Here is a 23713-nt window from a genome sequence, read left to right on the forward strand (position 1 = left end):
TTGTTCTTTTCCCTTCTTTTTCTTTCCAGCAAAGGTAAAAGTTTTGTACTGCTATCCTCTTACCTGGTACATTCCATAATAGCATTACTTACACCTGGCTTAATTTAATGAATATACAATCAAAATGTTGATCTACTCGGCAATACTCAGAACCTCTCTAGTGAACTTGGCCTTTGTGCCTGCTTAGACCTATAGTAACTACAAGGTTCTTTTGGCTTACATAAATATTTGGCCCTTGTCAACCCTCTCCATGGTCATCTAATGAAAAACTAAGAAAAGCTAGATTAACTTGACCTGATCTCTCTTTATTTTATGAAAGAAAATCTTTATTAGAATAACTGTAACAATATGAATTATGATCTATAAATATTCTATCCTTTTAAGAAAAGGTATTGTAAAGTAGGATTTAAAGGAACATAAATTCTGAGATACATGATAAACTACAAATAACCCACCTTAAGTTTGTACTTACTTTGATAGAGAATCTTTTTCACACACAGCAAATGTCCAAAAACTGAATTACAGTTCTCTAACTGTATAGTTTAAGCAATTTAAGTAACTCCCATGCTCAAATGCTCTCATGCCCCCATGGCTTTGGCCTGCATGCAATTCATCCAGTGTTTTGTTTTCATTTCTAATGTTAGTAAAAGTATTTAACAAATGAGCACATCATAGTAATTTCAGGGACTTAAAGATTCCCTCTTTTTTAAAAAATAAGATTATTGTGGGATTTTTTTTCATGTTTTTTCCCATCTGTTATATATTTTTTTGTGCATGTGCTCGCCAGACAGACAGAGAGAGACAGAGAGACAGAGAGTGAGAAATCACCCCCCAGGGGGAATGGCTACGCCACAATCCCTTCTCCTCTCGGGATCTTGGGCACACACGCACATGTGCCTGGAGTGAGTTTAAGTCACCGGGTCTGGGACGCAAACCGTGGTCGACTACATGGGAGTCCAGCGACATAGCCATTATGCTAACTGCTGTTCCCCAATCTGTTATAATTTTGATGATGGTTTACCTTCCAAAGATTCATGTTTTTAAATTTAGTCTTACTGAGAAGTGTTTGGATGTTCCCTAAAAGTTCATGTGTTGGGAATTTGTTGTATTGTAAAGGCATTAAGTGAAAACTTAATCCCTTCGTGGTGTTCCAAGATGGGGCCTTTGGGTGTGATAAAGTCATTAGGGTAGGGCCTCTATGATTGAGTTCTGGTGTGTTTAGAAAGAAAGGAAATTCGGCAGATAGAGGCCACATGGATACAGACCAGAATGAGAAGAAACTTATAGGCAGCCACTCTGCTCATGAACCTGCCTTTCACCATGTGGTGTTCTTACCAGAAGCTTGGCCCTGGACCTCATACCTACAAATTGTAAGCTGAATACACCTCCATTTCTTTATAAATCACCCAGTCTCAGGTATGTATCTAGCAACACAAAAACTAAGATACCCTTTCTTTAAAAAAAAAAAATTGCCAGAGGGTGAGTGCATTTGCTGGAGAGAGAGACAGAGAGAGAAAGAGAGAGAGGGAGAGAGAGAGAGAGAGGAGAGAGAGAGAGAGAGAGAGAGAGAAAGTAAGAAAGCACTCCCCCATGGGGATGGTCATACTGCAATCCCTTCTCTTCTATCTCTCCTTCCTCTTGGAATTTTAGGCAATCATGCACATGTGCCCAGCATATTTCTCAAGCCACCAGATCCAGGACTCAAACCACATAATTAGCCATTTGGGATCTAGCTGCCTTAATCACCAAATCATGGATAGGCCCACACCTTTTCCTTTTTCGGGAGATTTCTTACATATTATAGTTTCTAGGTTCTAACAAAAATAAAGAAAAGTTGAGATCCAGGATTTGATCTTTAGATATATTGAGATGGTCTCTTTCTGACCAAGCTTTTCCTGAGCCTGAATCAGCTGTCTTTTCCTTACTGCCAGACACAGTTCGCTGCTTCTCATATATGTCCCTAAGCATCTCTAATGCCCTGTATATATTGCATTGTCATGTTATATCATATCTATGGCTGCTTATCTACAACCTACACCAGGGAGTATAAGTTTCTTTGGAGTAGGAGTGATGTTTCATTTTTCTCTGTATTTCAAGCATAATGCCTCACATATTGTAGGTGCTTGGTAAGTTTGGTAGAATGAATGAATGAGTGAGTGAATGAATAGGATTGAGAGCTGAAACTATAATAGATGACTATTGTGATACTTTAGGGCAAATAACAGAAAGGTTAGGAGCAAAGAATTTTTCAATCAGACTCGTTTCAGTCTCCAGCTCCAAATCATACCAGCTGTGTGCCTTTAGACAAGTTACTTAACCTCCTGTGACTTCATTCTTTTGTCACTTGACATAATGCTTGGCACATAATAAATACACACTCAAAAAGAATATCTTCTCTCAGTAGCAGTAGTAGTAGAAGCACCCTTTGGGCTCTCTATAGAGAGGTCAGTTTTCAATGTGTAGTGCTCAGGTCCCTGATACTGCAGTGACAAGAGAGCTCTGCAAACATAACTTAAAAAGTCTCTTGAAACAAAACAATTCACTCAAAGGTTGAAGTAAAAGTACAACTACCCAGGGTTAAGTAATTGCTCCACTTAACAGAATTAATGTGCCCATAAAATGAAGCTGTGTGTGCGTGTGTGTGTGTGTATGTGTGTGGTTTTTTTATATCCACAGACAAGAATATTTTTATACCAACAGGCTAGAACCACTTTGAAGTGGCTGAGTGTTGTCTTTCTAAATAGCAACCTTGGGGAAACATGCTTACACTGAAGTGGCTGCTACTGCCCAAACATTTTGAACTTCTTTTTTGGGAAATGCCTTTAGAACTGGTTTATGAGCCACACGAGAAAGAAGGTTCTTCATATTTCAGTTGAAGTCACACACCCTGTGTGATGAACATACACTCTGTCATCGGACCCCTGGCGTCAGCACTGGCCTTTGGCCCTGATTCCACAACATAGTTTCCAAAGAGCCCAGCTTCCACTACTGCAGACTTTCTGATCAGTGGGGAAAAAGACTGTCTTTTAGATTCTCGTGACATGGTTCTAGGAATAGGAAGAGTGAAAGTGCCATCTATTGTTTCCTAATAAACTTTGGGATATTGGGATCAATTTTAAGAATGGAAACTGCCTTTAAATTTTTCTTATTTTTGGATACCTAAAAAAAGGTAACATTTCTTCCATGTGAAATAAAAATACTAGTATTTTCTACTTCAAAAAATGTAGTAAGGTCAGCCAGGGACGTGTGGGTTAAGGTGACTGGATCTCACATGACCAACTGCATGGTTTGAGTCCCAGACCCGGCAACTTGAGAAAATTGCTGGGCACATGTGTATGCATGCCCAAAATACCAGGAGACAAGGTTCTCAACCTGACTGGGAGTCAGGAAGTTGGACATTAATATAACTAGGAAATTTTCTTTTTGAGGAAGACACGGATACAGGTGTGACTGATCTCTGGTCAGCCCCCTCCTGTTCCTGATTCACCACTGTTCACTCTCATGGAGGAACAAGTTGGTCAGGAAGTCACCTTGAAAACATGTTTTTTTTTTCTTTAAAGAGATTTTTTTTTTTTTTTGCTATATGGCATGTACACTCACCAGACAGAGACAAAAAGCGAGAAATTACCCCCTAGAGGAGTAGACTAGGCTGAAATCCCTTCTCCTCCATTCTTAGGATTTGGGGCACACACATATATGTACCTGGTGTGAATTTCAAGCTGCAGGGTCCAGGACTTGAATGGTGGTTGACCACATGGAAGTCTAGCACCTTAATTGCCACCTGCTGGTCCCCGATGACAGGAAAAACACCCGTGAAGCCAGAGGTGGCCATTCACCAAATTAGAATTACTTTAACCAGCTGCAGTGTAAAGTCCCTGGAGAAAGTGTGTGCTGATTTGAACAAAGGTGCAAAGGAAATGAATCTCAAAGTGAAAGGACCAGTTTCGGTGCCTATGAAGACTTTGAGAATCACAAGAAAAACAAACACATTTTCTTCTGTGATTCACCTGTCTGTAATCTTTGTAATCTTTTTATTGAAAAGTATTTATTTCATATCAGATCATAAGATAATTTTAAAATATTAAGTTTCCGATACTTGGTCCACCCTATGTACTACAAATATTTTTTCTCAGTTTGTTTATCTATTGAAATGTTTCTGTTGTTTTTTTTTGCTGGTGAAATTTCTTTCAAAGGAGACATTTGGATATCCCTTTATTGTAAAAAAAAAAAAAACCTTTTTGCTTCCATTTCACCTAAATTTTTGGTGCTGCAATTTATCTCTCTTTCCTTGGGTTTTGTGCCTCATTATCACTCCACATATCCCCAAAGACAGCAGAACTGTCTACTGGAGCTTTTCTGCTGACCTAGTGACTGAATTTACTGCCTAGTTTAGCCCAGCATCTCCATTGACTTACTTTTTCCCCACTCTGCACTAAATTGAGTGGTTTACTGACTGAATTTACCTTATCGCTCAGTCTTCTTGGCACCGTGAATTAGTGTGTGTGCATGTGTGTGTGTACACGCACATGTGTATATGTGTGTACCCTCTCCCAGTGGTTTTGGTTTTGCTACTTTTAGTTAAATTGATTAACCTTGATCCATTTGCCTGGCATTAGAGTCAACAACAGCCTGTACGGTGGGTACATGTCACTCTAGTTACCCCGCTGGGCAGAAAGAAGATGGACTTGACTGATTCTGCTGAGAATTCTGCTATGATTTTGCCTCTGAACACCTAGAGCAAAACTGTGAAATAGGCTCTATTTGACTGATGATGCCCTTCTGTCTGGTTTTGCAGAGCCTCAGTCTCTGGCTGTGCTCCCAACACAGTGCTCATGCTCTCCATACCTTTTTATCTCTCCCCATAACCAAATATCTGTTTTTTATTCTTACCCAATGGGTTCATTTCTCAGTAGTTGAAAGTAACACTATTTCTGGCTGTTGAGAGATGAAGCAATAGGAACAAAGAAAGATTGTCAAGAGGTTGTGGAATGTGGGACCCTGTTTCCCAAAATTACCCTCCAAAAGGCTAGTTCTGTGGGATTATAAAGAGGATTTATGGGAAGAAAATTTCTTTGGTCAAATCTCTTATAGAGTTGGACTTCTGGGTTTGAGAACCTCCCCAGTCATGATTTTACTGCATGAACTTGGGGAAGTCACTTTAATTCTTACCGCCTCAATTTCATCATTGGTAAAATGGAAATAAGCATAGTACAAAGTTCACAAGATTGTTTGGAGTATAGAAAAACTAATGTATGTAAAATATTGAGTATAGGGCCTAGAACAGAAATTGCCCAAATACTGTGAGCTCTTTGTTTTCCGTTTCATGATAGAGTGCATGTGTGTATGAGAGAGAGAGAGAAAAAGAGAGAGAAGCACCCTCCACGGAATCTTGTTTTGTGGCAAACCCCTACTTCCAGTCCTCCCGACTATTAGATCTTGGGTACACAGAAGAATTCCTGGTATGTTTCATACTGACAAAACTAGAGATTTGAACCATTGTCATCATGTGAGATCAGACTTCTTCTTCTGAGCCCTGTATTACTGTTGCACCATGGAGCCAGTCCTAGGTGGGCTCTTTTTACTCATAAATGCCTTTGAAACTCTGGATTATACAGATTACTTTTCATAGCCTCTAATATGCTGAGGTACTTGGTATTTCACCAAGAGGGACATATAAAAGACACAGATGCTTATTAGATCATACAATCTTTATTTCTATCAACATAATTCTCAATAAACTTGTGCTCTGTGGAGAATGCTTTGTGAAATATCAATGTAGAGAAGAAAGACAGGATTTAGATACAGAAAGATCAATTAGGTTCCGTTTTTTTTTTTTAGAGGTTTTTGCTATAGGGCGCGTGTGATCATCAGAAAGACAGAGAGAGACAGAGAGACAGAAAGCGAGAAATCACCCCCCAGGGGGGATGGCCACGCCACAATCCCTTCTCCTCCATTCTCCTCTCAGGATCTTGGGCATGCACGCACATGTGCCCGGCATGAATTTTAAGCCACCGGGTCCGGGACACGAACCGCAGTCGACTACGTGGGAATCCAGCGACATAGCCATTACGCTAACTGCTGGTCCCGGTTCCAGTTTAACTCTATAATGAATTCTATTGCTTTCATGACTTTGTGGAACTCAATCTCTCTGAGTCACAGGTTTTCAATATGTAAAATGATGAATATGAGATTACCTGAACTACCTGCTTATAAGGTTCAGGTTCACCTACTATACTAACCTCAGGGATCGGGAATGGGAGTGATTGCTGTAAATCCAGATATAAGAAGAGGTGAAGAGAGAATTCCTTTGTGTAGTGAGTTCCAGAGTTTGGCCAGTGAGATTTTTGGGATAGCAATGATTAGGACTGAAGTGTACACAAAACAGAGCTCTCTGTAGTTTACAGTATGACACAGCCTGGGTTTCTAGGCCTTATGCAGGTCTCTGGGCTATTTTCTCACTGCAAGAGGTCTCAAAAGCAGAGGCACTTTCTCTAGTTGGAAAAGAGAGTTCTAAGTAAATCCAAGCACTTACTCTCTATTGGTTAGGCCCCTAGCTTACATATGCTGCTTTATTCAATGTAGATTGATAGAATCAATGGACGTGAAATACTTCCCCAATTCATAAGGTTTTAGTGGCTAGAAACAGCAGTCAATGTTTTCTTTACAAAGCTTTTTTAAAGGCAGTCTCGGAACCAGCAGTTGGCATAATGACTATGTTACTGGACTCCCATATAGTCGACCGCGGTTCAAGTCCCGGACCCGTTGGCTTAAACTCACGCTGGGCGCGTGTGCGTGCATGCCCAAGATCCCGAGAGGAGAATGGACGAGAAGGGATTGCGGCGTGGCCATCCCCCCTGGGGGGAGATTTCTCGTTTTCTATCTCTCTGTCTCTCTCTGCGTCTTTCTGGTGAGTGCATGCACTCTATAGCAAAAACCTCTCCAAAATAGATAAATAAATAAAGGCAGTCTCTAGAAAAGGCAATATTTACCTGAATAGTAGGCTGATGGGCAAGTTCATCTGGGACAGGAGAGCCTCCTCAGCACACCTCAAATCAGATCAGAGAGGTGACTGATTCCCTCCCTCTACAAAGCAAACCAAGTAAAAGCTCAAATTATTATTCCCCTGTCTGTTGTTCCCAGACCCACAGCTCAATGAAAAAGCTATAAACAGAAAGCATGTGACTGACCCTTGTCTGTAACATTTGACTGGATATTAAGCTTCCCTGCCTTGGAACCACCCACTATTTCCTTCATCAGTAGTTTTCAGCATGATTCTTCCAACTAGTCTAGATTCTTGATTAGTACAGTGGGAAGAACACTGGGCTGGGAATTGAGACATGGAGGCCCTGTCTGTGCTACTGACTCACTCTGATGTAAGATAAACCATGACCTCTTTCTGAACCTCAGTTTTCCCATCTGTTATACAAAGCATTCGAGCTGGGATAATCTCCAAGGTCCCTTTCAGTTCAGTCTTATGGCTTTACTATTCATCTTTACCCCTCAGAACAGAGTCACCCTCTTTCCATCTTCCTACATGTAGTACATCTATTTACTCTAATTGCAGGATGTTGGACAGCAGTCCAGCAACATCTGAAGCACTGGACTATTTCTTTGAAATTAATCAGACACAACAGAATATATAGGTGGTTGCCCTTTCCCTTTGATTCCTGGCTCCTTGGATCTTGCCTCTTGGAAGGTATTCACAAGCCACAGCTGCAGAGCACAACCTATGGAATATTCTGCACATAAAAGCAACAAGTGTGAATGGGAGGAGTGAGGGTAAGACCACTTATTGAGGTCCATCTCTAGTGGACAGAGGTGAGAGAGTTGAGGAAAGTGGTACAGAATAGGTGTCAGGAAATCCAGACTTACCAATGGCAAAACTGAGGTCACAGTCTTCATTTCTTGGCCTTTGGTCTTTTTACCTGGGATTGGCTTGAATTGATGTCATGAAGGAGACTGACTGTTTCATGCTGGCCTACCCTAAACTTCCAGATGTTTCCACATATGCTGATGCCTGAGGTCTGCTAGACATATATCCACACAGTGGCCTGGCATTTTCATTTCTCATCAGTGCTTAAACACTCATGGGGCTCACACTACCCTGTTTTCTTCTGCTCTTCAGTAAGACTCTCCTTGAACAGTCTCATTTGGGGGCCTTTTTTTATGTGTTGCCCTCAACCTGATTCACTGTCTCTTATGGGGAATCTTTTTCTTGTTCAAGATATCTCAGATATTATGGTTTATATGAAGTCTTCTTCTATTGCCCTAGACCAAGTTGGTAATGTCCTCCTTTATGTTTTCAAGGACTCTTAACCTCTAACTCTAACCACTACTCTATACCTTCTATTCTGCAATCTCTATGAAAGCAAGAACTGCCAATTTTGGTATTAAGAAAATGCCTGAATCAATAAGAGATAAATCCCCAAATCTCAGCCTCAGAGATTTATTGAAGTAGAGTTTTATTTTATTTTATATTCACATAGTTGGTGATTGCAGGAGCGGATGGTATTGTTATGAGTTCTGCTCCATGAAGTCATTCAGGATCCTGGCTAATGGGAATGCTAGCATCTTTTACCTGTGGCTTCCAACGTCCCCTTTAGAATTCATATCCAGCCCACCAACAGGCACACATCACTTCTGTTCACTTTCAGTTTTCAGGAACTCAATAACATAACCACATCTAACTATAAAGAAGCCTAGTGCATGCTTGGGAAAAAGATGGAAAGACATAGCTGTCTCTAGAGGCCATGTTGCTTTATTCACTGCTAAATCTCCAGTAGTGAGCAAAGTGACTGGAAGGTAGTGGTCACCTTGGATTGCAATAAAAACTTTATCACTGGTGTGTCAGCAGGTGGTGTGGAGGTTAAAGTGGCTGAGTCCCACATGGCTGATTGTGAGGTTTGAGTCCTGGACTGGGAAGCTTGAAAATCATGCCAGGCACCTGGCGACACATGCCAAAAATCCCAAGGGAGAATGGAGGAGAGGGATTGTGGTGTGGCCATTCCCTCCCTTCGTGTATGTGTGTGTGTGTGTGTGTGTGTGTGTGTGATTTCTCACTTTCTTTCTTGCTTTCTCTGTCTCTCCAGAGAGTATGCACATGCCCTATAGTAGAAAGTTTTAAAAAAGAAAAAAAATTACCACTGGGCTGTGAGCTCATGGTCCAATACCTTGGTACTCTGATCAAGCATGAACATGCGGCATGGACTCAATATATGTTGGCTGGCCATTATCGGAATTGGTGAATCCAGGGGGGTATTCCTGTTCCAGAAACATTTGGTATAATTCACCTCCTAAGGATAACTCATTACCTAAGAAGTAGCTCCTTGTCAGGCTGCTTCTTTGGCCCTCCAAAATGCCCCTGATTCTTTGACCTTTATCCCAAATTTATCCAGTAACTAGATTTATCTTCTCCTCATACTTCTTGGAACCTAACTTCCAATTACTATATTGCAAGACACTTTCTAGAGCCCTGAGCTTCTTTTTATTTGGAAACCTGTCATATTACCTCTCTTTTCCTTCTCCTTTCCCAGAAGTATGAACTTCATCCCTGCAATCTTAGATTTTTCTTTATTTTCTCTGAGTATGTTTAGCTACCCCTACTCCATTTATTTCATAATTGGAGAAATGAGTTGAATGCAGTTGGGAAGATACTGATATTTCAGTCAGCATTATGTATTATGCATATCTTGCACTGCTTGTCTCAGCTCTATACTGGTCTAGTCCAGCCCACTCTAGGCTGGCTGCTGTGGTTTATCCAATCAACATATTTTGTTACTTGGAAATGCAGTTCTGGATCCACCAAGATTGACTAACAGTAGACAGGAAATGTGTACTTGTCTTGCAGCTGTCAATACCCAGAATATCTTATCAGCTAAAGGTCCATGCAGCCACATATTACTGTTCTTTAGGGAACTCTTCTCTGAGAGAAATAGAATTTGTGGCATGTAGGATGGCCAGGATACACCAATATTTTCTAAATATACTTGGAGAATACAGATGCTGGGCATGCAGGGAATAGCATTTGGCTATGGAAAACATGAAATTTGGGGTTAGATCCTGATTAGAGAGAGGCAGGAACAAATTTACAATATGGCTACTGTTAGTATTTGAGACACTTGAGCCTTTCTGCCCTGAGGCCTTATTTCTTTTGCTGCAAGGTAATTTTTCACCCACAGCTCTGCAGGGGTCCTGTTCTCTTTGGCTACATTTTATTAGGTTATTCACCTCCCTAGGAAAATGACAATTAATGTGTCTCTCCTCTTTCCCATATATACCTTGTCAGGTCCTCTGTGACTGGGGGACAAAGGTGTTTAAAGGTATGAATTAGTGAATAAGTAGGGGAGGTGGTTATTAATCCCCAGAAGGCAGGTGTCCACTTGGCCAATGCAGAGGGCAGCTCTGCCCTGATCTAATCATTTTTCCAAAAAGGATTCAGTCACCTCCACAGAACTTGAATCACAAACACAGGAGCCTGACTTACTTATTTTTGCTATTACTGTGTTAGATGATTGTATGAGAGCTTGTTTAACTGACAGAGGCCCTCATACAGAGAGGTGAAAAATGAGGAGATAACTCAGGAGAGCCCAGGAAACCAAACAAAGGAAATTCTTCAGGCTTTGGACTCACTGAAGGGAAAAGTCAAGAAATGACATCCTTCTCCAATACCTTGAGGGTGAAATAGCCATATACTACCCATGAATTGGTAGATGTCATAGCTTTTTAGGAGAATGGAGGTAAGTGCAAAACTTGCATCTATAGGGCAAAAATAGCACAAGGCATAGTCAATGGAGCCATTTTTGGAGAAATAAGAACAGGGAATCAGGGATATGTATCTTTCTCTGAAATTTCTACCTGAAAGTAAAAGAAAAAAAACTGAATTAGAAAAAAAGCTTGTGGAGAAAGAGATACTATGAGATGTAGGGGTAGGGTTTATGGGAAAAAGAAAAAGAGAGAGAAAGAATTAATATATAAAAAAGTTGTCCCTAGATTTTTTTGCTTTTAAAGAGGAGGAAAATGTTTATTTGAATTTAAAAACAAAAAACAAAAACAAAATCTAATAAACATTGTAAATGCTACTCCCAAAGTGTTTGTATGAAATGTCTCTTTTTTCTGTAGCATAGTTTTAAGGAGCCTAGAGAAAAAAAATTCTGTAATTGTTTATTTTTAAAAAATGAAAAAGATTACAACAGAGTAATATGCTCAATTTAATCATTTTGGGAAAAACAATCATATGAAGTAGTTTTTCCTTCTCTGCTGTGAAAGTCCCTTCTGAGTCACCAGAGGGTCCATGATTTCAGTGCATTGTTGAATCCTTTTAAGGGCAACTTGATAGGCAATATAATCTCTTGGGTGGGAGGCCCTTCTAGCCACCCTAACTAATCTTGGAAATTGGAATAACTGAGCTTGGTCATTAACCCCTCTGCTCTCCCCACCCACCTCCACAGTTCCAAAGAAGGCATTTCCAAAAACTTTGGCTCTGACTCAATACCAGCTTTGATGACTTCCAGTAAAGAAACTGTTGTTTAAGTTTAAGGACAAGAAATGGAAGAGAATCCTTATCATTATGAAGAGCCTACTTAGTATAATCAAGTTGCTCAGTTTAGCTTCTATGCTAAGGAATTCTTATTAGCACCTAAAGGGAGGCTGGCTGAGTGGGAAGATACAGGAAATTGTGTGAAGTAGCCCTAGATTCAGTTCCGATGTGCCCCTTATTGACTGTGTGACTTGAGTAAGTTGCTTGACTTTCTTGAGTTTTTTTTCTTTTAATTCACTTTGTACAATTTAGGCTGATAATAATATTACTCATCTCATGTGGCTGATGCAAGGTTTAAATTAGGGTATAAGTATTCAGTAGCTGCTACTTATAATAATTTTCAAAGCAACCACACTCTAAAAATTCCTTGATGTTGACTCCCTTCCCCAACCCCCATGCCATTGGGACACCCACTCCAGCTAAGTTGGGCCTGGCTGGCTGCAGAGGGAGTGGCAGGGAGAGTACACCTTCACCCACACGCCATCAAAATCTCAGGTGTGTTCATTGGGACCTAGAGAGTCACTCCCTACCCCAACCCCTGTGTTACTGGGACCCTAGCACAGTGAGAATGGGCCTGGCTGGCTGCATGGTGAATGACGGGAGACAGAGTAGCAGAGACAGTGACTTCCTTCTCACCCAAATGCCACTGAACTCTTAGACTTCACCATTTTCTGAAGTGTGCAATGAGCAGATGTACCATATGCCACACGATCCCTACCATCTTCCTCAGTTGAAATTCAGCAGCTCAGCTCCAGGTGTATATGCTCTCTAGAAACTGAGAGGCTTTTGAATTATCCAGGCCGAGCTGTGAAAGTGCAGGTTACTAGGTGAACATCAGGCAGACAGAACTGTAGAGACTGTGGATCACCTCCTCCCACATTCATTTGAATGCTCAAAATTAACTCCAAGAAATTAAAAAGAAACATATAATCCATCAGATAAACTGAAACCACCACAGAGGCACAAGAAATATGAGAAACCAAGAAAATATCTTTCCCCCAAGGGAAAAGATCAATTCCTTATTACCCACAGACAGTACAAAGGAACTCATGGAAATGTCTCATAAACAGAATACTCATAGTGACAAAACTAAGTGAGATGTGAGAGAAAAGAGACAATGAAACTGACAGTGACACAAAAAAAGTGGGAGAACATACCATGTTCCTGCATTGGGAGAATTAATATAATGAAACTGACAATTCTACCCAAATTAATCTACATATTTAATGCAGCTCCTATCAAATTACAAAAAATATTCTTCACAGATCTAGAAAACACAATCATAGAATTTGCCTGGAAACATAAAGGCTCTGTATTGCCAAAGCAATCCTGCACAAGAAGGGTGAAGTGAGCAACATCTCACTCCCTGTCCCCAAAATATATTACAAAGCTATGATAATCAAAGCGGTATAGTATTGGCACAAAAACAGACAGGTGGACCAATAGAACAGAATAGAGACTCCAGAAATAACCCCCCAAACATACAGCCAACTCATATTTGACAAACGATACCAGTCAATGCAGTAGGAAAAGGAAAACCTCTTTATCAAATAGTGCTGGACAAACTGTGTATCCACCCACAGAAATGAATCTGAACCCCTATCTCTCACCATTAACAAAAATCAACTCAAAGTGGATCAAAGATCTAAACCTAAGACATCAAACTATAAAACTACTGGAAGAAAACACTGAGGAAACTCTGGGAGACAATGGGATAGGTAAAAACTTCTTAAATAAGACCCTAAAACTCAGGCAATAATCCTAAAAATAGATAAATAGAATTACATCAGATTAAGAAGTTTCTACAAAGCAAAAGATACAGTAATTAGTGTGAATCGACAACCTTCAAAATGGAAGAATATTTTTGTAAACTATGCCTCAGATAAAGGACTAATAAGCACAATACAGAGGAACTCAAGTGGCTAACATGATGAAAATTCTAAACCGATTAAAAAATGGGAAAATGAGCTAAATAAATAACTCTCTAAGGAAGACATATGAACAACCAAAAGGCATATGAAAAAATGCTCAACACCCCTCATCTTAGGAAAAACCAGCTAACTCTAGTCAGAATGGCAAAGATTTAAACAAAAATGATAAATGCTGTCAAGAATGTGGTGAAAAGGGAACTCTCTTACACTGCTGATGGAAATGTAAATTGGCTCAGCTACCATGGGGAATAATATGGAGGTTCCTAAAAGACCTACAAATAGAACTACCATATGATCCAGCAATTACACTCCTGGGTATCTACCCAAAGGATAGGAAAATGCTAAGACAGAAAATGTGCTTGTACATATGTTTATTGCAGCATTATTCATAATTGCTAAGACATGGAATGAAACCAAATATCCATGAACAGATGAATGGATTGAGAAAGTGTGGCACATACAGTTTATGTAATATTACTCAGCCATAAAAAACAACAAGATCTTAGCATTTGATAGAAAGTGGATGAATATGGAAGATTTACTGCTGAGCAAAGCAAGCCAGGCTATGAAAGAGAGACATTGTATATCTTCATTTAACATCCACTGACTTTCTGCACTCTATGGTGGAAACTGAAAGATTAGAGAACATATAAACATTGAAAATGGTTATTGATCCCTCTTTCTGGCCCAACACCCAGCAAAAAGTCAGAATCCATGTGTATCTGAGGTGGGACTAGTGCTGCCCCTTTAACCAGAAAACCTCTGCCTAAAACCCCTCCTTCCAGTCCAACACCCAGTGAAAAGCCAGGTAGGGTGGTTTCTGTCTTCTGTCTTTATCTCTCTCTCCTCCCTCTCCCTTTCTCTCAGAAATTTTATATATATATATATATATTTATATACACATGTGTGTGTGTTATTTTAAAAAATCTGTAAGTATAGTCTCTTGTCTCTGATCTCTTCTTTCTCTTGCTAATTTCAGAATCCATGTACACACACCTGGCGATTTTTTTTTACCTTTCTTTTAAAATATTTTTTTCTTTTCATTGTTTTGGGATTTTTTGTTTATTTTTTGGTTTTTGTTTGTTTGTTTGTTTTTCTTCTTGGCCTTTTTCCCTTTGTTTTCTTTCTTTTACCTGACTTTCTCACCTTGCTTCTCACCTTCCACACATTGAGTGTCTACTCAGGTCTTAGGTGCATAGTAACAAAACATCTGAATACATTAAACCCTGCAGCTCAGTCCAGGCATCCCAATTCCCTTGAAACTGTGAGGCCTTTGTTATATCCAATTCCACTGAAAATGCAGGTTGCTTGGTAAGAAGCAGGGAAATGGAACTGCAGAAAAATTGCAGGCCATGGGAACAGCAGTTAGCATAATGGCTATGTCGTTGGACTCCCATGTAGTTAAACATGGTTCGAGTCATGGACCCAGTGGCTTAAACGCACGTCTGGTGTGTGTGCATGTGTGCCCAAGATCCCGAGAGGAGAATGGAGGAGAAGGGATTGTGGCATGGCCATCCCCCCTGGGGGGTGATTTTTTGCTTTCTGTCTCTTTGTCTCTCTGTTTCTTTCTCTCTTTCTGGTGAGCACACATGCCCTATAGCAAAAACCTCTCCCCCCCCAAAAAAAAAAGAAAAAGAAAAAGAAAAAGAAGAACAACTGCAGGCCATCCCCTTCCGCATGCCTCTAATGCTCACAATTAACTCCAAGAAGGTAGGAAGTAATGTATAATCTATCAGATGATCAGAAACCAGCACAGCAGAGGCACAAGAAGTATAGTAAATCAAGAAAATATCTCTCCCCCATCGAAAAAGAACAGCCCTTCATCATCCACAGTCAGTACAATGGAACTCATGGACATGTCAGAAAAGAATTTAGGATAGTCATAGTGACAAAGCTAACAGAGATGCAAGAGAAGAGAGACAGTGAATTCCAGAAAATGCAGGAGAAAAGAGACAACGAGTTCCAGAAGGTGAGGAAGTTCTTCCATGATCTGAAAGAAGAAATATACACCATAAAAAAAGAATCAAATGGAACTGTAATACAGGAAATCAAAACTTTCCTTGAAAGAATTAAAAGGAGATTAGATCATGCAGAAAATCGAATCTCAGATGTAGAAAATAGAACCTCTGACCTAGAAAAATTCACTAAAAAGACTGAGAAAATAACACCCCAAAATGAAAATAATATATGAGTAATACTAGATATCATTAGATGCCCAAACATCCAGATCATTGGTACCCCAGAAGGTGAAGAAACTAATCAGGGCATTAATAATCTATTCCATGAAATCCTAGAAGAAAACTTTCTAAACCTAGAGAGGTGTTCAAATATCCAGACCCAAGAAATACAAAGGACCTCACATAGAATCAACCCAAGAAGATCTTCTCCTAGCACATCATAGCCAGATTGACCAAAACCACAGACAGAGATAAGATACTAAAATTGGCCAGAGAAAAACATCAAGTTACCTACAAAGGATATCCCATCAAGGTAACATCAGATCTTTCAATGCAAGCAAGGAAAGAATGGGAAAATATATTCAAAATATTAAGTGAAAAACAATTTCAAACAAAAATACTGTATCTGGCAAGATTATTCTTCATGGGGGAAGATAAGATAAAAACATTCTCACGTAAACAAAACCTGAACTAATTTACCAACACCAGACCAGCTCTTTGAGAAATTCCGAAGGGAGTACTATACCAGGAAATGAGGTCAACTTAATAATAGGGACAAGTTCTGAAATATCAATAATAATGTTGAATGTTAATGGAAAGGTCAGACCACAGTAACACTGCAAATTCAACAAAAGAAAAATTACACCAGACTGAACTGGTGAAATAGAATTCTACTACTTTTTTTCTAAAATATTACTGACTTTCTTCTATGCTTTGTCTTCCAGATTTAAGGATTTTTGTTTTCTTTTGATTTGTTGGGTTTAGCAATTTGTTAAGAAAAAGAATTATTTTATTTGAAACATAAACTTTTCTCCTTCCCTGACCCCTTTGCAATTGAAAAATATTTGTGAGCATTCTTATTTTGTGGCAGAATGGTATTTGCATACATTTGATAACACAATAGTTGTCTTACATCAGAAATTGAATTCTTATGGAGCTTTGTGCAAAGAACAGATAAAACAGAGAGTAACTTATTATTATTATTATTTTTTGCAAATAAGTTAGTTTACACCTCTCTTTAGTAAAAGGGGGAATGGAGAGAGAAAAAATTGTTTCAGAAAAAAATTATAGTGCGCTTGTCACTAGATTCTAGCTTTGTCCATACTTTAAGATCTTTTGTGAATCAATAAAATGTGAAAAAAAAGTATAGTATGGAAGGGAGGAAGCAGAAAGAGGGAGGAAAAAACAGGTAAAAGTATATTTAATTGACAAAAAATGAAAAGCTATTGGCTGATGATAATGTATATAGTAATATCTTTGTCTTCACTGACATGCATGGTATTTGTGTTGGAAAAAGAAATGTATACTGTAAAGATGTGATAACATGTAAATTAAAATAAATAAATAATTAATTAAAAAATATTCTGAATTAAAAAAAAAGAAAATTATGGATACTGGAGACAATGTGGGAAGAGGGTAGGGGAAGAAGGATAGTGTAACAAGAGAGATTAAGCAAGAAAATAGAGAGGCAAGAAAGACTTTTATGGGATACAAAAAGTATCTATAGAAGATAATGTGTTTTGTATCCTGAACTAGACTAGTGTGAAATCTATTCATGTTGGGTAAATTCAATATACAAGCTAAGAAATGTATAGTGATTAAATGCATAAAATAAATTAAAAAAAAATCTCAACATAATCTGTCAAAAAATTAAAGAACAATTATATTGATTATATAATTGATATATCACATCAATTAATGCAGAAAAAAGTATCTTTTTTTTTTGAGAGATTTTTCACTGTAGGGCGCGTGCGCTTGCCAGACAGACAGAGAGAGACTTAGAGACAGAAAGCGAGAAATCACCCCCAGGGGGGATGGTCACGCCGCAATCCTTCTCCTCCATTCTCCTCTCAGGATCTTGGGCACGCACGCACACGCACCCGGCGTGAGTTTTAAGCCACCGGGTCCGGGACACGAACGGCGGGCGACTACTTGGGAGTCCAGCGACATAGCCATTACGCTAACTGCTGGTTCCCCAGAAAAAAGTATCTGATAAAATCCAATATCAATTCATAATTTTTTTTAAAAAAGAAACTCTCAGAAAGTTAGGAGTAAAGAATTACCTCAACTTGGTCCTGCCCCAAGCCAACCGTTAGTTGCGTGCACCACTGCCGTGGTGTCGGGGTGTGCGGCCTGGCCATGGCCCAGTCTCATTCAAACGGCCCAATCAGCGATCGTGTTGCCTTCTGCTTCCCTTTCCTCTCTACCGCCTTTCTCAACCCCTCCATTTTCCAGTGTCCGCCTCCCAGAGTCCGGTGCGCCCTAGTGGCCTGCCCTCAAGCAGTGCCCTCCCTAGTTTCTCTAGTTTCTGCAGGCAGTTGGCAGAGAAGGAAGCGAGCGCAATGAATGCCAAGGAACGTGTGCGGTGACATCACAGGTCGGAAATTCAAACGTGGAGAACTTGCCCTCCCCTCCCGCCCCCATCATCCGCCTGGTGTACAAGAAAGAGACCACACTGACTTCAGACCCACATGAGGGAATCGAAGTCTTTCCCAATGAGAAGGACCTCACCGACCTGCAGGTCACCATCAAGGGTCCTGAAGGAACCTTATATGCCAGAGGACTGTTCCGCATGAAACTCCTGCTGGGAAAGGACTTCCCTGCCTCTCCACCAAGGGCTACTTCCTGACCAAGATCTTCCACCCAAACGTGGACGCCAATGGTGAGATCTGTGTCAATGTACTTAAGAGGGACTGAACAGCCCAACTGGGCATCAGCCACATACTGCTTATCATCAAGTGCTTGCTGATCCACCCCAGCCCTGAGTCTGCGCTCAATGAGGACGAGAGCCGCCTGCTCCTGGAGGAGTATGCCGCTCAGCCTGCCTGCTCACTGAAATACTCTGTGGCGCAGGCAGGCCCAGCAGTGGCAGATCTGAGGCTGGCTGGGCCCTGGCCAGTGGCGCTGCAGCCTCCTCCACTGACTCCGTGACCCAGGAGTCCCAGGAGGGGCAGATGGTCCCATGGCCAAGAAGCATGCACACGAGCGCAATAAGAATCTGGCGGCCAAGAAAAAGACAGGAGAAGAAACGGGTGCTGCGGCTGTAATGGGCTCTTTTCCCACCCCACCCTACCCTCCTGTCCTCCCCCTCCTATTCTCTCTCTAAGTTATTTAAATTATGGCTGGGGTGGAGGTTCCGGCACATCAGGGGCCACTGGGACCTGGATTTGTTTTTCTAAATAAAGTTGGAAAAGCAAATAAAAAAATAAATGAGAATAATTACCTCAACTTGATAAAGAACATCTACAAGAGAATGGCAAATAAGATTATACATAATAATGAAAGACCAAATGTTTCTTTTTCCCCTTAGATTGGGAAAAGGACAACGATTTACACATTTACCACTCCTATTTAATACCTACTGAAAGTTCTAGTCATTGCAATTAGGGAAGAAGAAGAAATAAAAGGCACCCTGGAAGGGAAAAAAATAAAAACATCCTCATTTACAGATGGCAGAACTGTGTATGTAGAAATTACCAAGTGATTTGCAAAATAAATGCTCTTTGAACTAATGAGTGGATTTGGCGAGATTGTGGGGTACATCAGCATTGAAAAATCAATTGTTTTTTTAGATACTAACAAATAAACATGTGAGATAAATGAAATTAAAACCAAATACATTATAATATTTATAATGCCTCCAAAGAAAATGGAACACTTAAAGTATAAGTTTTTTTTAAAAAATATATAGAATCTATATTCTAGAATATCACAAAGTAGATGAGTGAAAGACCTAAATAAATGAAAAGACATAGTATGTTAATGGATCAAACAACTCAGCATAGTAGAAATGTCATCTCCCCAAATTTATCTGTAGCTTTTTATATATCTATATTTATAGCTCTCTGTCTATATCTGTCTATATCTATCTATCATCTATCTACCTATCTATCTATCTATTATCTATCTATATCTATCTATCATCTATCTACCTATCTATCTGTCTATCTATATCTATATCATTCTATCTATGGCCAGGGTTAGTAGTGCAATAGCAATGGACACCACAGGCAAAAAAATAAAACTTGACTGAGATTTTAAACAAATTACAAAAATTAATATAGTAAGTAGAGAGCAGGTGGTGCTATCTGGTTCTTCATTTTGTCTTTTCGGTTGGGGATTCTTTTATGGAGGGTTAAACTCCCTGGGTGTTTCCTTGTCTTTGTGCTTCAATGCCTTTGCAACTGGAAACAGATGTCTTTACTTTTCAAATAAGAATAAAGAGAAAATTATATATATATATATATATGGGATCTATAGCTACACAAAGAGTTCTTAGATCTGACACCAAAACACAATTCATACAGGAAAAATTGATAAATTGGGCCTCATCAAAATTAGAAGCTTTTTATATGTGACTTCTGTGTGAAGAAGATGAAAAGACAACCTAGAGACTGAAAGAAGATATTTGCAAACAAGATATGCCACAAATGACTAGTATCTAGAATATATTAAAAATCTCTTAAAATTCAACAGTAAAAACCCAAACAAATGATTTAATTAAAAATGAGCAAAAGGCTGAAAACATTTTGCCAAAAAGGAAATAAAGATGTCAACTAAGCATATGAAAAGATGGTCAACATCATTAGCCACCAGGAAATGCAAATTAAAACCATAATGAGATATTACTACAAAAACTTTCAAGAATGGTTAAAATAAAACTTAATGAAAAAAAAAAAGCCAGGTATTTGTGCTCATGATCCTATCTGGCTGGGAAGGCTGGAGTGAGGGAATCACAGTGTGGGTTTGTGTTGAGGGTATATCTTTCTCACTTTCTTAATCTCCCTCGCTCATGAAAGAAACTTTTTATAAAAAAGTAATGAAAAAAGGGAGCAGCAGATGGTGGTGTGGTTACATCACTGGGCTACCACATGGCTGACCATGGTTCAAGTTCCAGACCCAGAGGCTTGAAACTCACTCTGGGCACATGTGTGAGCATGCCTAAACTCTTGAATGGTGAATGGAGAAGCATTGCGATGCGGCCATTCCCCCGGAGGGTGATTTCTTGCTTTCTTTCTCCCTGTATCTCTCTGTTTCTCTCGTGAACGCACACACCCTACAGCAAAATCTCTCAAAAAAAAAAGTAATGAAAAAAAATGCTAATGTAATTGTGTAGGGATTGGACCATTCATATTTTGCTGATAAGAATGTAAAATGGTACATCCACTTTATAAAATAATTTGGTAGTTTTTATAAATCTAAATTTGGGATTATCACATGACACAGTAATTGCACTATTGGGCATTTATCCCAGAGAAATGAAAATTTATATTGACACAAAAACCTATATATATGTGTTTATAGCAGCTTTGTTCTTTCATTTGTGATTTTTAATTTCTGTGATAGGATGTGTATGTTCATTGGAAATAGAGACAGGACAGTGGGGTGAGAAAGCACCCCTTGTAGGGGTGAGAGGCATGATGCAATCCCTTCTCCATTTGCCTCTCAAGATTTTGGGCATATGCGCACACATGCCTTGTGTATTATTTTTTTGAGAGCTTTTTGGTATATGGTGTGTGCACTCGCCAGAAAGACAGAGAGAGAGAGAGAGACCGAAAGCGAGAAATCACCCCCCAGTAGGGATAGCTACACCACAATCCCTTCTCCTCCATTCTCCTCTCAGGATCTTGGGCACACACGCACATGTGCCTGGTGTGAGTTTAAGCCACTGGGTCTGGGACTCCAACTGCAGTCAACTACATGGGAGTCCAGTTACATAGCCATTACACCAATTGCTGGTCCCGCCTTGTGTATTTTTCAAGCCACTGGGTCTGAGACTTGAACTGGGCTTTCAGCTATGTGAGTTCCAGCCACCTTAACCTTCACATCATCTGATGGCCCAGGAGCTTTGTTCTTAGCCAAAAATTTAAATCATCCCCACAGGCCTTTAAATGGGCCAGTGGTTAAGAAAATATGGTATATTCACACCATGGAATAGTACTTTTCAATTCAGAATAACACACCATTAATACCTGCTGCATGGAAAAAAGCCAATCCCTAAAGTTATGTACTGTATAATTCCATTTATATCATATGTTTAATGTGATAAATTTTAGTAATGGAGGACAAATTAGGATTTTTCTGGGGATTAGCACCAAGAGGGAGTAGTGGAAGCAGGTACAGGGTATGGTTGTAGAAAGGTAACATAAAGTGTTTTGGAACTGCTTGATATTTTGATCATGTTGATAGATACAGAAACCCCCCACATATGTTCTAAAATATGTTTATAACTTAATATACAAATAGACACATACATATTAATGATGAGAAATATGAGTAAGATTGGTGAATTTTATCCAGTTCAAAGTCATGGTTGTAATTTTTAAAAGTATATATTTATTTTTTCCATGAAAGGGCTGAAGTATTAATTACAAATACAATTAATTTTTAATTAACCTCAGATAGATTATTCAAATTATTGGGAAATAATTAGGCAAAGTTTGTCCATAATGAAGCACTTCATGAGCAATGTTTCGTTTCTGATTCTTTTTAGTCTTTCATGAAGTCTGTGATTCAGCCAAAATGCTTATTTGCCTCTTTCAACCCAGCAGAGATACAAACTAGAAATTCAGAAGGTTGAGAGTAAGAAAGATGGCTTTTTAAGAGGTCGCTAGTACTGAACTCCCACAAGACCAACTGTGGTTCAAGTCCTGGACCTGGTGGCTTGCTCTCTTACTTTCCTCTTGCTCTCTCTGTCTCTTTCAAGTGAGCAGATGTGTACTATAGCAAAGTTTAATAATAATAACAGTAATAATAAATATAATAACTAAATTTTTAAAAGGGGTCTATGCCCCAGTCAACCCAACCTTTCTCTACAATTCCAGATGTTAACAAACTTCCTTAGTTGTTCTACATACAAAGGGACAAAACTAATAGGTGCAAAACTATCTAGGTGCAAAACTAATAGGATCTCGACTATTGTCTGAATGTGTCCTCCAGAATTCATGTTGGAAACTTAATCTCCAAAATATCAGTGTTGGGAGGTGGACCTACTGGGTGGTGTTAGGTCAATAGACCTCTGCCATCATGAATGGATTGATGCCATTATAAAAAGGACTTGTTGGAGTGATTTTGCTCTCTTCCACTCCTCTGTCATGTAAGGACACAACATTCATTCCTTTTTGCCTTTTACCTTCTTACTCTACAAGTTTGCAAGAAGTCTGCATCTGCTCTTTATAAGCCACCCAATCTCAGGTATTCTGTTATATAACACAAAAAAGACCAAAAAAACCTCAAAATTACTCTCAGATCCCTCTCCTTCTCTCTCTTCCTTCACTCTCTTATCTCCACCTTAACCCAAACCATCAATCTCTTTTACCTGGACCATTGTAATAGCCTCTGAACAGGTAAACAAATACTTTGCTCAGTGCCTTTTTTATTACATTTTGGCATCCCAGTTGCTACCTTATTATTATTGTCTCATAATTAAAACGTCTAATAAAGTATCAGTAAGGAGAGGCAAAGACTGGGGAAAATGTTCATGAGTATTCTGGACAACTTAAATACATTATCTTTTTTGTATAAGAATAGTTGCCTTCAAGATGTTTTCTTTTCTTTTCCTTTAAATTTTTTGTCAGGGCCAGCAGGTGGTGTGGAGGTTAAAGCACTGAATTCCCACATGGCTGACTTCATGTTTAGAATCCCAGACACAGCGGCTAGAAAATCATGCCAGGAGCATGTGCATATGTACCGTAGATCCTGAGAGGAGAATGGAGGAGAATGGATTGCAGCATGGCCATTCGGCAGACCCCCAGGGTGATTTATCACTTTCTCTCCCTCCCTCTCTCTCTCTCTAGTGATTTTACATGCTCTATAGAAAATATATAAATATGTATTTATAAACATATATAAATATATTTATATATTCATTAAACAGGTGGAGAATGGCCACACGGCAATCCCTTTGTCCATATCCCCCTCCTTTTGGGATTTTGGGCATGCATGTACATACATCTGGTGTATTTCTCAAGCCACAGGGTCTGGGACTTGAATGGCACTGTTGGCCATGTGGGATCCAGCTGCTTTAACCACCATGACATGAGTTGGTCCTGTTTTGCTTTCTTAGTAGC

General features: G+C 39.5%; 1 pseudogene; it reads left to right on the plus strand.

Annotated features, from left to right (window-relative positions):
- The first annotated feature begins 3794 nt into the window (after positions 1–3794).
- LOC102473561 (ubiquitin-conjugating enzyme E2 S pseudogene) lies at positions 3795–18750 on the plus strand (annotated as a pseudogene).
- The last annotated feature ends 4963 nt before the right edge of the window (positions 18751–23713 follow it).

The sequence above is a fragment of the Tupaia chinensis genome, unplaced genomic scaffold, assembly GCF_000334495.1.
Source record: "Tupaia chinensis unplaced genomic scaffold, TupChi_1.0 Scaffold144991_2, whole genome shotgun sequence".
In the NCBI taxonomy this organism is placed as follows: domain Eukaryota; kingdom Metazoa; phylum Chordata; class Mammalia; order Scandentia; family Tupaiidae; genus Tupaia; species Tupaia belangeri.